Genomic DNA, 14,168 nt, shown 5'->3' on the forward strand with positions numbered 1-14,168 from the left:
TAAATTAACCCGGGCCTGCCGAGCTGAACGGGCCATTACAGCCAAGTATAAACGGTCTCATGGGCTTGAGTACCCATATGTCCCCGAACCTCTGATGAGGGAGATAGAGGACAATCGAGAGAGGTGGCTTCGTAATGACATAGAATATTATATCGTCAATAAGGGAGGAGCCATTAAGGGCGTTCAGGCTGAGCAGAGGGTTTCCCAATTAATGAGGGTTTGGAAAATCAGGCGCAGCATTTATATGCACAAAGTGGTGTATTGTAATGAGCGAGGCCTGCCCCGAGAGTATAGCGTGACAGTCACCGATGCAGCGGGGCGGGAGGTGAAGAAACCAGACCCTCGACACTATTATTAGGTCCCGTCAAAGAGTGGTCTGCCCTTCTCTTTAACACTCCCTGCTGGTCAGTGAGTGGAAGGTTCTTGCATTATTATGTAAAGGTGATAATGTTTGACGCTTAATTTGTATGTTCTTTTACAGTGTTTCCTGGAGCAAGGTACACCAAATTTTGGCCCCAGACAGGACGGTGGGGATTCACCAGGGGGAGTATATAGCCATGCATAATAATGGTATACTACTTTCCTCTCTGTTGGCAGTAAGTCCTGGTAAGTACAGGTATGCCAGCAGTAGTTATGGAGGTTTTCCCTCACACCATGGTGAGGTGCCCTATGTATGGAGGGGAGTGGCTGTATGCTCTGAGTCCCTGGATAGTGACATCAGGGATGCACCTGCCTCCTGAAGTATATAAGGCACAACACAGTTAGTTAGTGTGTGGTTCCAGCAGCTGTGGGAAGTTGTTGGGAAGTTGTATTTTCCTGCATAAGGGATTGCAGGAACACTTTGTGACCCTAGTGCAGTAACTAGCGGTCCAGGTTGACCAATCGGCCTCTCTATGCCACTCTGTGTCCAGGGACCTGGCACAGAGAGGATCTCCCTAGGAGAAGAGGGAATCCCACTTCAATTTGGGAGGGCATACTTGGCAAAGGGACAGCACGGAGAGATGTGTGGCTAGAGCCGGCAGCTACATGGGGCAGTCTGCTACATCCCAATCTGCAATAAAGATGACCTTGTTAACGAAACCCCCACTGTGTGAGTGTAAAATTACTCAACAGTGGCAGTCACCACCAAGAAGGAGTTCCTCACCAGGACCATCTCCCTGCGGAAGCATAGACCCTGATGAGGTGGAGGCGCTGCACATGATGTAAGTTGAACTCGCACCCACTACCTCAGCTACCTGTCCTGATGACATCCCCTTATACCATCAAGCGGGAGACTCAGGAGTCCTGTTGCCTACAGGTGCACCACCAAACACGAACACGTAATCGGGGTTGGTTGCTAGAGTACCCGGGCCAATGTGAGATTGGGGGGGGGAAAACCCGTTACATATATATTATATTATTATACTATTATAGCATGATAGAGATAAGACTATGGCTGCGCTCATGGTGGGTGATAAGGAAGATGATGCAGGCACACAGACTTTGCAAAAAGGTGATTTATTACAGCTAAGCAACCAACGTTCCGAGTGCCACGCAGTTTTTATCAAAGTGAGGGCGCTCATTGTGGGGGCATCGTTACATGCACGCGCTTGCATGCGCACAAACATCGGGACTCTTCTATGCTTCTCCATTGAAGGTAGCATAGTACTGGTGGTGATGTAGCGCGTTGACGCTGCTGCAGTTTGGTGAAACAAGTCAATTTGTCTTTTCAGGCTGCAGTCGCGTGACGTCTGCTTCACGTGAGCTGATTCAGCCAATGAGGGCGAACTAGCTTCGTGATGCGTTTGTGACACGTTCGTCACACTCCCGACATGCTCCCACATCGCCTTCCCAATCTCCTGCAACCAAGTGCACAGATAGGCTTGTTCCCTGTCTGTTCCTTGCCCTGTCCCTGCCATAATCTCTGTCCCTGCCATAGTCTCTGTCCCTGCCATTGTCTCTGTCCCTGCCATAGCCTCTATCCCTGTTTCTGTGGATTCCCATCTGCCGACCTCTGCCTGTGACCCCGACTATGATTCTTGCTGACGGCCCTGGACCCCTGCTTGTGACCCGACTAAGCCTGGCCTGCTCCCTGCTGTTCCGGCCATTGAGGTCCAACCTGTACCTGAAGTCCTGACAGCTTTAAGTCTGTAGAAACAAAGGTTTGAACAGAAACACGGGCAAGAGCTATAATTATGGGTGCATGTCCTGCATGATATGTTTTTGTAGTGGTGGACAAAAATATAAAAAATGTAAGAGCCAGCCTGAATTTTTATGAGCCAGTGTGGTAAAGAAGGGAGTGGGGTTTGCTGTGACTGCATTCTCCCACCGCTCCCTCCATTGTCGGCTCTGTGTTTGAGAGTGTGTGTCACAGACACACATTCACACTGACACACACAAACTCACACTGACAGGCACACAGATTCACAATTACAGACTTCAGATACTCACACACTCACACTGACAGAGACACTGACAGATACTCACACACTGACAGACACCCACACTGACAGTCACTCATGCAAACTCCCCCCTCCCTTCCTGCCACAAGTTACCTGCAATGTGAAAAATGAGATTCGGGGTGGGCACATAATACTCTGCCACCACCAGCCTCACTCCCCTCCTGCTCTCCCACTTCACTAACCCTGCTCTTCCCATTTCGCGCCTCACTCCCCTCCCACTTGTGCCTCGCTCCCACTGCTCTTCACTCCTCGCTCCCCCTTTCTTTTCCTCCCTCATGCCCAGCTTCCCCCTACCCCGCTTGTGCCTCACTCCCCTCCCCCCCCCCACTGTACTAAGCAATGCAATGCTGACTGATCTGTGGGTCACCGTCGCGACCGACAACAGTGCAACATATCCTGCTTAGTCCGCACCGCAACACAGATAAAAACAGAAGGGGGGGGGAGGGCACAAGAAATTACAGATGCACAGTGATAAAAATGCACAATGTAAATACCAATTGGGCACTGTTCAAGCTCAAAAAGCATCAGAGATGAGATAAACACTCTCTGGAAGGTGGGGGTAAGTGGAGAAATACTGAAATATAGTGTACTCACGTGGCCTTGTGTGATACTGGTCACAGAATGGTATATTTGCTTGTTGTGGTGGTTGCTGGCTGTTTGTCCTCTTCAAGCAGTGTTGCGTGAGTCTCCCACACCTGGTATCCTCACTCAGCAATTGTCTCCGCACAGATCGAAAGGATGACAGCCACAAGTACAATAAAAATATAGTTTATTAAATAAAAAAATGGGAGTAACAATTAATCACATGTAGAGATGCCTCGGTACACTGAAGTCTTCTCCTGTGCTCCTTCTCCCGCATCCGGTCGACAGGACTGGATCTAGAGCACTTGCATAAACGACGGCAGCAGTCGGCAATCAAAACAGCTCCAAGTCCTCGCATGATCTATGCGTTTCGCATTGAAAAATATCTGGATAATAGTTATTTTGACATTACTGAACTGTATGTGTTTTGGTGTTGGGGGGGGGGTATTATTGAAATGTAGGACATGTTTTATTTTTTTTAAATACAGGATTGGTTCCATTGGCCAGCGGGGACCCACGGTACCACCCGAGGATCCCCGGACACCAACGGGGCCCACCCGAGGACCCTAGACGCCCACAGACACCACCTGAGGACCCGCGGGAGACCCCCGTTGGAAAGAATCGGGGGTCCCACAGCTGTGGGGGACCAGCAAGGGCCTTCAGACCCCCATGGGAACCACCCAAGGGCCCCCATACACCCGCGGGGACCACCTGGAGGCCACGGAGCCTAGCTGGGACCACCTGAGGGAACCCAGACACCTGTGGGTACCCCCCAGGGTGCACTGCGGACACCTGTGGGGACCACCCGGGGACCCCCGTCAGACTGTAGTATTAAGCCTGTGTGTAAAATAAACAAATAATTGTTTTATGTGGGGTCACAGGGTGGGTGGGTTGTGTATTGTTGTTTATAAAATATTGTAATGGTTTATTGGGGGCCTAGGAAGTGGGTAGTGGGGCTGTTTTGTGTGTTTTTTTAAATTGTGGGTAGCGGGGATGGGTGAAGGGGGTATTGTTCCCAAGGATGGTGTTTAGGCCTACCGGGTGGGTAGTGAGGGAGGGTGGGCTAACCCTTCAATTACTATAGCGGTTACTAACCACTTAGGTGATTACGGGGTTAGGGGACATTAGATTGTCATTTTTTATTGTTCTGTATTGTTTGTAGCAACGGAGGACATGGACGTTGATGAGGATGGCCCTCATCGTGGCAGCCTGGCAGGGGTGAGTGCAAGATTTATTTACTTTATTTATGCTGCTTAATGTTGTATTTTAAAATGGGCAAATGCACTATTATCCATATTTGGATAACAGTAATTTTGACCATTATTGTACTGTATGTGTTAGGGGGCGGGGGGGTGTATTTATTTAAAAGTATTTATTTATGTATTTTTGGGGGAGGCATAGGATTGGTACCGCAGGCATGCAGCGTCTCCATGCAGTTCTTACAGGCGGCTTTTTTTTCTATCAGCTATCGCGCTTTAAAAGTTTAAGCGCGATAGAGTGGGGGGAAAGCTTGCGCGAACGGGCACATTTTTGCTCGGCCAGACAAAAATGTGCTGAACTTGTTAACGAATCCCGCTTTTGGCTTCATTTTTTATCGGCAGAGCAAATTTTTCCCAATCGATCGCAAAAACGTGCTGCTTAGTGCATAGCCCCCTAAGTCTTTTTAAGTGTTTTGTTCCATGTGTCACATTTAATTATAGACTCTACAACTGCACACTCAAATTAATAACCACATCAATCGACGCGGATGTATGCATTTGTATTTTATAGTACAATTTAATATTTACAAGTTATTAAGATAATTTAACGACAATCACTTTTTAGTGGCTACCAAATACTCTATCCCATTTTAACTGTTTTTACAATGTATTTGTAACGGGTTTTCCCCCACCCACTCGCAGATAATACTGTGGAGGTGTAGGAACATACAAGGTTACTCAGGTGTGGTGCATTATCTGTTGGCTCACAGGAGGGCTGAGCTTCCGCCATGGGGAACCTGGGGTAATTATACTAGGGGTGATCACTTACAACATCTTCTCGGTACATGCATGTTATACATCTCTGGGTGCAACGCCTCCACCTGGGAGGGATCCCAACGGAGTGGGAGGAGACCCTCACAGGAAACAACCACACAAAGCGAGCAAATATAAAACAGGACTGCCTTTACTGCATAGCATAACACATCAACATAACCATGACTCCTCTCTAGAGGAGCCACACATGGCGTCTCACAGGACGCTCACCACTATGCGCCACGGCGGACGCTAACCCCTCTGCGCCACGGCGGACGCTAACCACTCTGCGCCACGGCGGGCGCTACCACCTCTAGGCGTCTCGGCGGACGCTACCACCTCTAGGCGTCACGGCGGACGCTAACCTCCCACAGAGTGATCCCACCCCGTGTCCAGTAACCCCCACCCAAATGTCTCGCACACCCAAAGTCAAATACCACTGTGCATGTGTATGTGTGACTGCGCAGCCACTATGTCTGGTGATAGGCCTGGTTGGTGCACGTGAGTTGCAGGTTACCTGCCCGGGCTCCAGCCACGGGTACAGCGATATCACTGGAGATCCGCCCGATCCGACGTTGTCCTCCACACCGCATTGGGTGAATTCCAGCGCGGATAATATCACCTTAGTCCCAGGGTCGTTGGTGGGGTTCTGAGCCCAGAACCCACCTTGCAGGGCCGCACGGATTCAGCACTGTGTCCCTGGCTAAGCAACCAATTAATGGGGCAGTGTCCCTATCTAGGGCCTGTCCCTAAGCTCCACAAGCTACTAGGTGGCTCAGGACCTAACTGGGACCTTGGGGGCTGCTGGCCTTATGCAGAGGGTCACTGACCCCTGCATCCACCTCTTACCCCTAGCTGGTCCGGATCCTGACTACTGCGTGGCTGCAAAACCCTGCGAAATGTATCTATCTCCCTTCTGGGGAGATCTGCAGCCCTATTGGCTCCCTGGAGTCATGTGGCTCTGCCCATGTGCACCCTGGGGGCTGTCCTTCCCGCCTTGCGCATGCGCGAGCTGTTTGGGGGCCTCTCGCGCTAGCTGGCCTCCTGCGCATGCGCAACAGCGCTGAACATGGCGGCGCCCTGCTTCCCGAGCCGCTGGTACCCTCGCAACGCGACCGCGGCCTTAGTAACGGCCCGATCGCGTCCCCGGCAACCGGCCCGCTGCGTGCCTAGCAACCGCTCCGCTCGCGTTCCCGGCAACCGGCCGCAACTCCCAGGTACATGCTGCTCGCGCTGGCAGAAGGGGGGGGCAACTATACCACGGGGGACCTGGCTACATCTTATTGCTGAATGGTTGGATCTACTGTTTAGTAATTCCAACCTTACACAAGCATCTAGACTATATTTTAGTGTTTTTAACTATGCTTCAATAGCATTGTACTAGCGGTTGGATCTATTGTTATATCTGCGTACTTTTCATATCATTTTTAAGACTATCCATGTCAAATAACTATGTATGGCTATAATGAGCTTGTGGTTACTATATACTTTAGGGCATCCAAGTATTGTAAGTGGTCAATTAGGGATATTTTGTATATGGTCATGAGATAATTATCACATATGTATACCAATGTGTTATACATGCTTAGTCATCTACTATTTTTAAGCAATGTGTTTAATTCTTATTATTCGTACCCAATGGACATGACAGGGCAATTCAGTAGTCTAATATATTACTTAGACTGTGTGCACACTATCATATATTTAGAACATTAGTTGGTAAACACAATTTTCATTGGAGTAGATAAGCTGCATCAAAAGGTCATTATTATGTGTGACCAACTATGATTTGAGCTCATTTCAAGTCATGAGTGTTAAACAGAAAGCTCATGTCACATATACTTCACAAACAACATTAGTCATCATTTTGAATAATAAATAAACAGCGCTATATATACCATGTCCCACACGTCCTAAGCATGAAACAGACGAAGCATTTTTTAATACAAAACGCGTAGATCATGCGAGGACGTGGAGCTGTTTTGATTGCTGACGGCCTGTCACAAGGGAGACTCCAGGAGCGGATAGGACCTCGGTGGCCGGAACAGCGGGAGCAGGCAAGATTGTTGGGGTCACGAGCTGAGGTTGGTGGCAAGCGTCAAGTTGGATCGTCGTGGGCAACATGCAGAGGTTCAGCAACAGGAAGGCAGCAGCAGGACAGGGGAGCAGGAACTGGGCAGGGGAGCAGGAACTGAGACTACGGAGCAGGGACAGGTCTGGGACTTGCTAGCAGAAACAGACTGGGGCAATCTAGTTAAATAGCAAGGGCCTTTAATATGAACAGAACTCCAATTCAAAACAGGACTGGTACAGGAACAGATACAGGAACAAGCTGTGGCAGAAGCATAGGCAATGGCATGGAGTCTGACATAAAGCTAAGGCAAGGACCCAAACAGGAAGCAGAAACAATAAGCACAGAGAACAGGAGCAACAAGAGGAGACAGACAGACAAACCCAGAGCAGACAGACAGACAAACCCCAGAGCAGACAGAAAGCAGCAGCACAACCGGTGGACAAGGAAAGGAACTATGGCTAGGAGCAGAATGTCTAGGAGACCCTGACACGGCGGCCGTAGTTTCTCCGATTGCTGTCGAGTCCTGTCAACCGGACGCAGGAGAAGGAGCGTACTGTGTCGGAGCACAGGAGAAGACTTCAATGTACCGAGGCATCTCTACATGTGATTGTTACTCCCATTTTTTAATTCAATAAACTGTATTTTTATTGTACTTGTGGCTGTCATCCTTTCGATCCGTGCGGAGACCATTGCAGAGTGAGGATACCAGATGTGGGAGACTCATACAACACTGCTTGAAGAGGACAAACAGCCAGAAACCACCACCACAAGCAAATATACCATTCTGTGACCAGTATCACACATGGCCATGTGAGTACACTATATTTCAGTATTTCTCTACTTACCCCCACCTTCCAGAGATTGTCTCTCTCATCTCTGACGCTATTTGAGCTTGAACAGTGCCCAATTGGCATTTACATTGTGCATTTTTATCACTGTGCATCTGTAATTTCTTGTACCCCCGCCCCCCCCCCCCCCCCCTTTCTGTTTTTATTGTGTCACGAGGATCGTGGGAAGATCCTCCAGGGGTTGAGCAGCAACCAACATTCGGGCTAGTATTTTATTACTCTCTTCTATTTCTTTCCATTTGCTATTTATACAGTTATTGGAGTCTGTGTAAGAGGGAGCGCCCTAGTTTTTTTCACATTACACCGCAACACAGATGCCAGCATTGAATTTTTTGGCTCTCAGGCAACCAGGCGCCCGGGATTTTTCCGCCTGTGTTCTATGTACTGTATATATTATTATTCTAGTGCATGTTTAAGTAAGCACAGTAATGAGAGGAGTGGTAATAGAACGTTTATGTTTCTTGTGACCTTGGACAATCTCTCAGTCTTCAGTAATTAGATTGTATGCTTTTTACTGGCAGCAAATTATGATGTCACATGTGTGACTTCACCTCCAAATAGATTGTCCCAGAGGGGCAGAGTGGGAAAGCAACGGATGTCCAGCTGTCTCCGCCCTGTCCAGTATTCCCAATCTGGATGTTGGTCTAGCACAGTGACTAGCACGGCAACTTGCCCTACGCATTTTGCATGGTAACTTGCTTCCTCGGTGGCATGGATGTTTTATGAACTTTATAAGTTTCTGAAGGAGAGAGATGCCTGATGTCAATTGTCAGAGGCTTTATTGACCACGTCTAAAGTATTCATAAACCACCAGTGTTTCAAACAAGGATCATAGTTTGAGAACTACTGCATTAAAGTATTAGTACATTATCATAGTGTTGAAGTGAACATGCAGGTGTACAGCTTGTCTTTGCTCACTTAACCCTCCAGAGGATAATCATAGAGCTACCACAATCTCTGAAAGTAGAACTCACATTTGCCACTTTTCAACAAAGCGGAGCCTGACAAAAAAATGACAGAGTAAATATATATAGTTAAAAACCATGTCACTGTAATTATCATCCATAGAAAAATGTAACCTACCATAATGTGGTTATTTGTGTCCTTTCAAAAATGAAAATGTGTATATTTTCACTAGAGCCTGTGAAATTTAATTCTCAATAGATAATCGGCCTCCACTTTTGGCTAATGAAGCCTATATAATTACCATCTTTAACAGAACAAAGTAACACTATTGCAAATATAATGATACAAGGTACAGTACATCAAAAAGTCTTATCACAGTAAAGAGTAGATAAGTATTGTAAAAACCCTACAAAGAATTTGGCTACAGTGGAAATATAAAAGTTTAGACAATTATTTAAAAATATTTGTGTAACTTATTTAAAGAGCTCCTATCACCTACATTTAACCTATTAAACATAGTTACATAGTAGATAAGGTTGAAATAAGACATGCCCATCAAGTTCAACCTGTCTTTGAATAAGAAAAGCAGCAAACACAGATTTATGTTAAAACTGTGAAAGAGTGAAAACGATTAGCCACATAAATATGTTCTCTACTATTTTAAGGGTTGTTTCATTTTTTTTTAAAGTTATTCATTTCATAAACAAGGGGAATATTGAATCAAAAACTAGTTTTGCAACTGGGAGGCCCCCTGATTTCTAAGAACTTTTATCACCAATATATATGGGATACACTGGATGTTGTAGCCTGTGGTAATTGTTTTATTGAAGAAGTGGTAGCAAATTGGAGAACCAAGAAACATACTTACCAACAAGGGCGTAGCTATAGCCCGGGAACCCAGCGGGCTCGCGCTCTTTGGGGCCCGTGTTCTTGGGGGGCCCGTGTTCTTGGGGGGCCCATTCTCCCACCCTTGTAGACACATGCGGGGAGAGATGGTATGCGGCGGCGGGCCCCTTGTTAAAGGATATGCCAGTAGAAGAATACTGACAGTAAAGTCAGAGCAGGACGGCAGGGGAGGAGCGCCCTCTAGCAGTCTGACCCGGAAGTCTTTCTTACTTCCGGTGTCTGCTGCCACAGCTGCTCCTCTGATCATCTGCTCCCGCCAAAGGTAGGCATTGGAGAGAGAGAGAGAGCGCTGAGGAGGGAGGGAGAGAGAGAGAGAGAGCTGAAGCAGGGCGAGAGAGCAAGCTGAAGCAGAGAGAGAGAGAGCTGAAGCAGAGCGAGAGAGCAAGCTGAAGCAGAGCGAGAGAGCAAGCTGAAGCAGAGCGAGAGAGCAAGCTGAAGCAGAGTGCGAGCAAGCTGAAGCAGAGAGAGAGCTGAAGCAGAGCGAGAGAGCGCACTGAAGCAGAGAGAGAGCGCGCTGAAGCAGAGCGAGAGAGCGCGCTGAAGCAGAGAGAGCAAGCTGAAGCAGAGCGAGAGAGCGAGCTGAAGCAGAGCGAGAGAGCGAGCTGAAGCAGAGCGAGAGAGCGAGCTGAAGCAGAGCGAGAGAGCGAGCTGAAGCAGAGAGAGCGAGCTACAGCAGAGATAGAGCTGAAGCAGAGAGAGCGAGAGAGCTGAAGCAGGGAGAGAGAGAGCTGAAGCAGAGAGAGAGAGAGAGAGAGCTGGAGCAGAGAGAGAGAGCTGAAGCAGAGAGAGAGCTGAAGCAGAGAGAAAGAGAGAGCTGGAGCAGAGACAGAGAGAGCTGAGCCTGGGGGGGAGCTGAGTTGGGAAGAGAGAGAGAGAGAGCTGAGTTGGGAAGAGAGAGCTGAGTTGGGAAGAGAGAGCTGAGCTGAGGGAGAGAGAGAGCTGAGCTGGGGGAGAGAGAGAGCTGAGCTGGGGGAGAGAGAGAGCTGAGCTGGGGGAGAGAGAGAGCTGAGTTGGAGGAGAGAGAGCTGAGCTGGGGGAGAGAGAGCTGAGCTGGGGGAGAGAGAGCTGAGTTGGAGGAGAGAGAGAGCTGAGTTGGAGGAGAGATAGAGCTGAGTTGGAGGAGAGAGAGCTGAGCTGGGGGAGAGAGAGAGCTGAGCTGGGGGAGAGAGAGAGAGAGCTGAGCTGGGGTAGAGAGAGAGAGGGCTGAGCTGGAGGAGAGACAGAAAGAGCTGAGCTGGGAGAGAGAGCTGAGCTTGGAGAGAGAGCTGAGCTGGGGGGGAGAGCTGAGCTGGGGGGAGAGCTGAGCTGGGGGAGAGAGAGCTGAGCTGGGGGAGAGAGCTGAGCTGGGGAGAGAGAGCTGAGCTGGGGGAGAGAGAGCTGAGCTGGGGGAGAGAGCTGAGCTGGGGGGAGAGAGCTGAGCTGGGGGAGAGAGAGCTGAGCTGGGGGAGAGAGAGCTGAGCTGGGGGGAGAGAGCTGAGCTGGGGGAGAGAGAGCTGAGCTGGGGGAGAGAGCTGAGCTGGGGAGAGAGAGCTGAGCTGGGGGAGAGAGAGCTGAGCTGGGGGAGAGAGCTGAGCTGGGGGGAGAGAGCTGAGCTGGGGGAGAGAGAGCTGAGCTGGGGGAGAGAGAGCTGAGCTGGGGGGAGAGAGCTGAGCTGGGGGGAGAGAGCTGAGCTGGGGGAGAGAGAGCTGAGCTGGGGGAGAGAGAGCTGAGCTGGGGGGAGAGAGCTGAGCTGGGGGGAGAGAGCTGAGCTGAGCTGAGCTGGGAGAGAGAGAGCTGAGGTGGGAGAGAGACAGAGCTGAGCTGGGAGAGAGGGGGAGCTGATGGGGAGAGGGGGAAACGGTTGATGGTGATGATGATGATGAGAGGATCAGGGAGAGGATGGGGGAGGGAGCAAAAAATGAGACAATATTAATATTAATGGGGCCCTGAATTTTTTTGCACCGGGGCCACCCATGTCTAGCTACGCCACTGCTTACCAAGCAATGCTACTCCATAAGACACCTTCCAGCATGGCTTACTAAATATAATCCTTTTCAGCTCATCAAACCAAGTAAAATGGCTGTAAGGTGTCTTCTGGCATGGAAAGTATCTTATGGAGTAACACCGCTTAGTCAATATGGCTCTTCATGGCCAAGTGACTTGAATGGGGCTCTAAATGTGTCTTTCAGCGCAGAAGGTGTTCTCTGTATCTCCTACATCTGAGGCTCTCGGTGGTAAAATCAAGATTAACCTGATCCCGGTTTATTGAAATGCCAATAAATATATAAATAAATCCAATAAATAGATCAATGAAAAAGATCCCCATCAGAGATGTATAAGGGCTTTTATTTGAAATAAGCAAAGCGCAGAAACAAAGTATAGAACAGCTGGTATCATTAAAACAATATCTCAGCACACAATAGCTGTGTTGTCAAACAGAACCAAACCGTGGGAGCTGTGCAATGTTACACATGCAAATTTTACATTTGCAACCTACAGTATATTTTGATATTACTTGGAAAGAAAAATCTTTTTTATTGTTGTAAAGATTCCCACCCTAGCAGTATTCCTGTGTTTAAAGGTGCAGTCCACTCAAGCCTGCATGTCTGTAACAGATTATGATAAAGGACAGCATGAGGTGACCCAGGTCTGTCTTCTTTCTCCAAAACAAGGAGACCATGTGACTAGGGTGACCATACCAGACATGGGTGGGTAAGTGTGTGTGTGTGTGTTTGTATGTGGGTAAGTGTGTGTGTTTGTATGTGGGTAAGAGTGTGTGTAAGTGTATGTGGGAATGTGGGTAAGAGTGTGTGTAAGCATGTGTGTGGGTGTGTAAGTGTGTGCAAGTGTACGTGGGTAAGAGTGTGTGTAAGTGTATGTGGATAGGAGTGTGTGTAAGCGTGTGGGGGTCGGTAAGAGTGTGTGTAAGGGTATGTGGGTATGTGGGTAAGAGCAGCGTGGGTAAGTGTATGTGGGTAACAGCATGTGTAAGTGTATGTGGGTAAGAGCAGCGTGTGTAAGTGTATGTTGGTAAGAGCATGTGTAAGTGTATGTGGGTAAGAGAGTGTGTAAGCGTGTGAGGGTTGGTAAGAGTGTGTGTAAGTGTATGTGGGTAAGAGTGTGTGTAACTGTGTGAGGATAGGAGCGTATGTGAGTTGGTAAGAGTGTGTGTGTGGGTGTGTGTGTAAGCGTATGTGGATAGGAGTGTGTGTAAGCGTGTGTGGGTCGGTAAGAGTGTGTGTAAGGGTATGTGGGTAAGAGTGTGTGTAAGTGTATGTGGGTAAGAGTGTGTGCAAGTGTATGTGGGTATGTGGGTAAGAGTGTGTGTAAGTGTATGTGGGTAAGAGTGTGTGTAAGTGTATATGGGTAAGAGTGTGTGTAAGTGTATGTGGGTAAGAGCGTGTGTAAGTGTATGTGGGTAAGAGTGTGTGTAAGTGTATGTGGGTAAGAGTGTGTGTAAGTGTGTGAGGATAGGAGCGTATGTGGGTTGGTAAGAGTGTGTGTGTGGGTGTGTGTGTAAGCGTATGTGGATAGGAGTGTGTGTAAGCGTGTGTGGGTCGGTAAGAGTGTGTGTAAGGGTATGTGGGTAAGAGTGTGTGTAAGTGTATGTGGGTAAGAGTGTGTGCAAGTGTATGTGGGTATGTGGGTAAGAGTGTGTGTAAGTGTATGTGGGTAAGAGTGTGTGTAAGTGTATGTGGGTAAGAGTGTGTGTAAGTGTATGTGGGTAAGAGTGTGTGTAAGTGTATGTGGGTAAGAGTCTGTGTAAGTGTATGTGGGTAAGAGTGTGTGTAAGTGTATGTGGGTAAGAGTGTGTGTAAGTGTATGTGGGTAAGAGCGTGTGTAAGTGTATGTGGGCAAGGCTGCGGCCACAGTGCAACAACGTGCACTCATGCTTGAGAGCCATGACGTCACCAACTCTCTGAGCATGAGCACTAGCCTGTCCTGCAGCAATTTGCGAGCGCGAGCGGGGGGCCGGGGGATAGCGTGGCGCGTAAGGGAGGGGGCGTGTCATTGCTTGGATCGGGGTGTGTGTGTGTGCGCACTGACTGGTGCTGATTCATTGTTGAAGGGTAATGTGAACCTTAAGCGCTCTTGGAAAATCAATTTTCACTGTCTCCCCAAGCGCTGAGCATTACTAAGCGTACGTGCATGTGCACGTGCATGCACACGCACACACGGTGTGGCCATGTGCATCGAATAACATTGATTGTTACAGCCTAAAAGTGTGTGCGTGAATAAGAGTGTCTGCAAGTGTATGTGGGTAAGAGTGTGTATGTGGATAAGAGTGTGTGCAAGTGTATGCGGGTAAGAGTGTGTGCAAGTGTATGCGGGTAAGAGTGTGTGTATGCGGGTAAGAGTGTGTGTATGCGGGTAAGAGTGTGTGTATGCGGGTAAGAGTGTGTATGTGGGTAAGAGTGTG

General features: G+C 48.6%; 1 protein-coding gene and 1 long non-coding RNA gene across 8 annotated transcripts in view; both read right to left on the bottom strand.

Moving 5' to 3' along the window:
• The window catches only part of CDK19 (cyclin dependent kinase 19), a 285,352-nt gene that overhangs the window by 246,027 nt on the left and 25,157 nt on the right, over nucleotides 1–14,168 (bottom strand). The gene's annotated exons all lie outside the window — the stretch shown is intronic.
• Nucleotides 1–14,168, bottom strand: part of LOC142493498 (uncharacterized) — a 34,411-nt gene that overhangs the window by 15,312 nt on the left and 4,931 nt on the right. The window contains exon 1 of one of the 2 annotated variants that reach the window (XR_012801123.1): nucleotides 9,732–10,026. The exons of the other annotated variant lie outside the window; for it this stretch is intronic. This is a non-coding gene — a long non-coding RNA (uncharacterized LOC142493498). Of the gene's footprint in view, nucleotides 1–9,731; nucleotides 10,027–14,168 lie in introns of those variants that run through there. 2 annotated transcript variants of the gene reach the window in all.

The sequence above is a fragment of the Ascaphus truei genome, chromosome 4, assembly GCF_040206685.1.
Source record: "Ascaphus truei isolate aAscTru1 chromosome 4, aAscTru1.hap1, whole genome shotgun sequence".
Taxonomy (NCBI): Eukaryota; Metazoa; Chordata; class Amphibia; order Anura; family Ascaphidae; genus Ascaphus; species Ascaphus truei.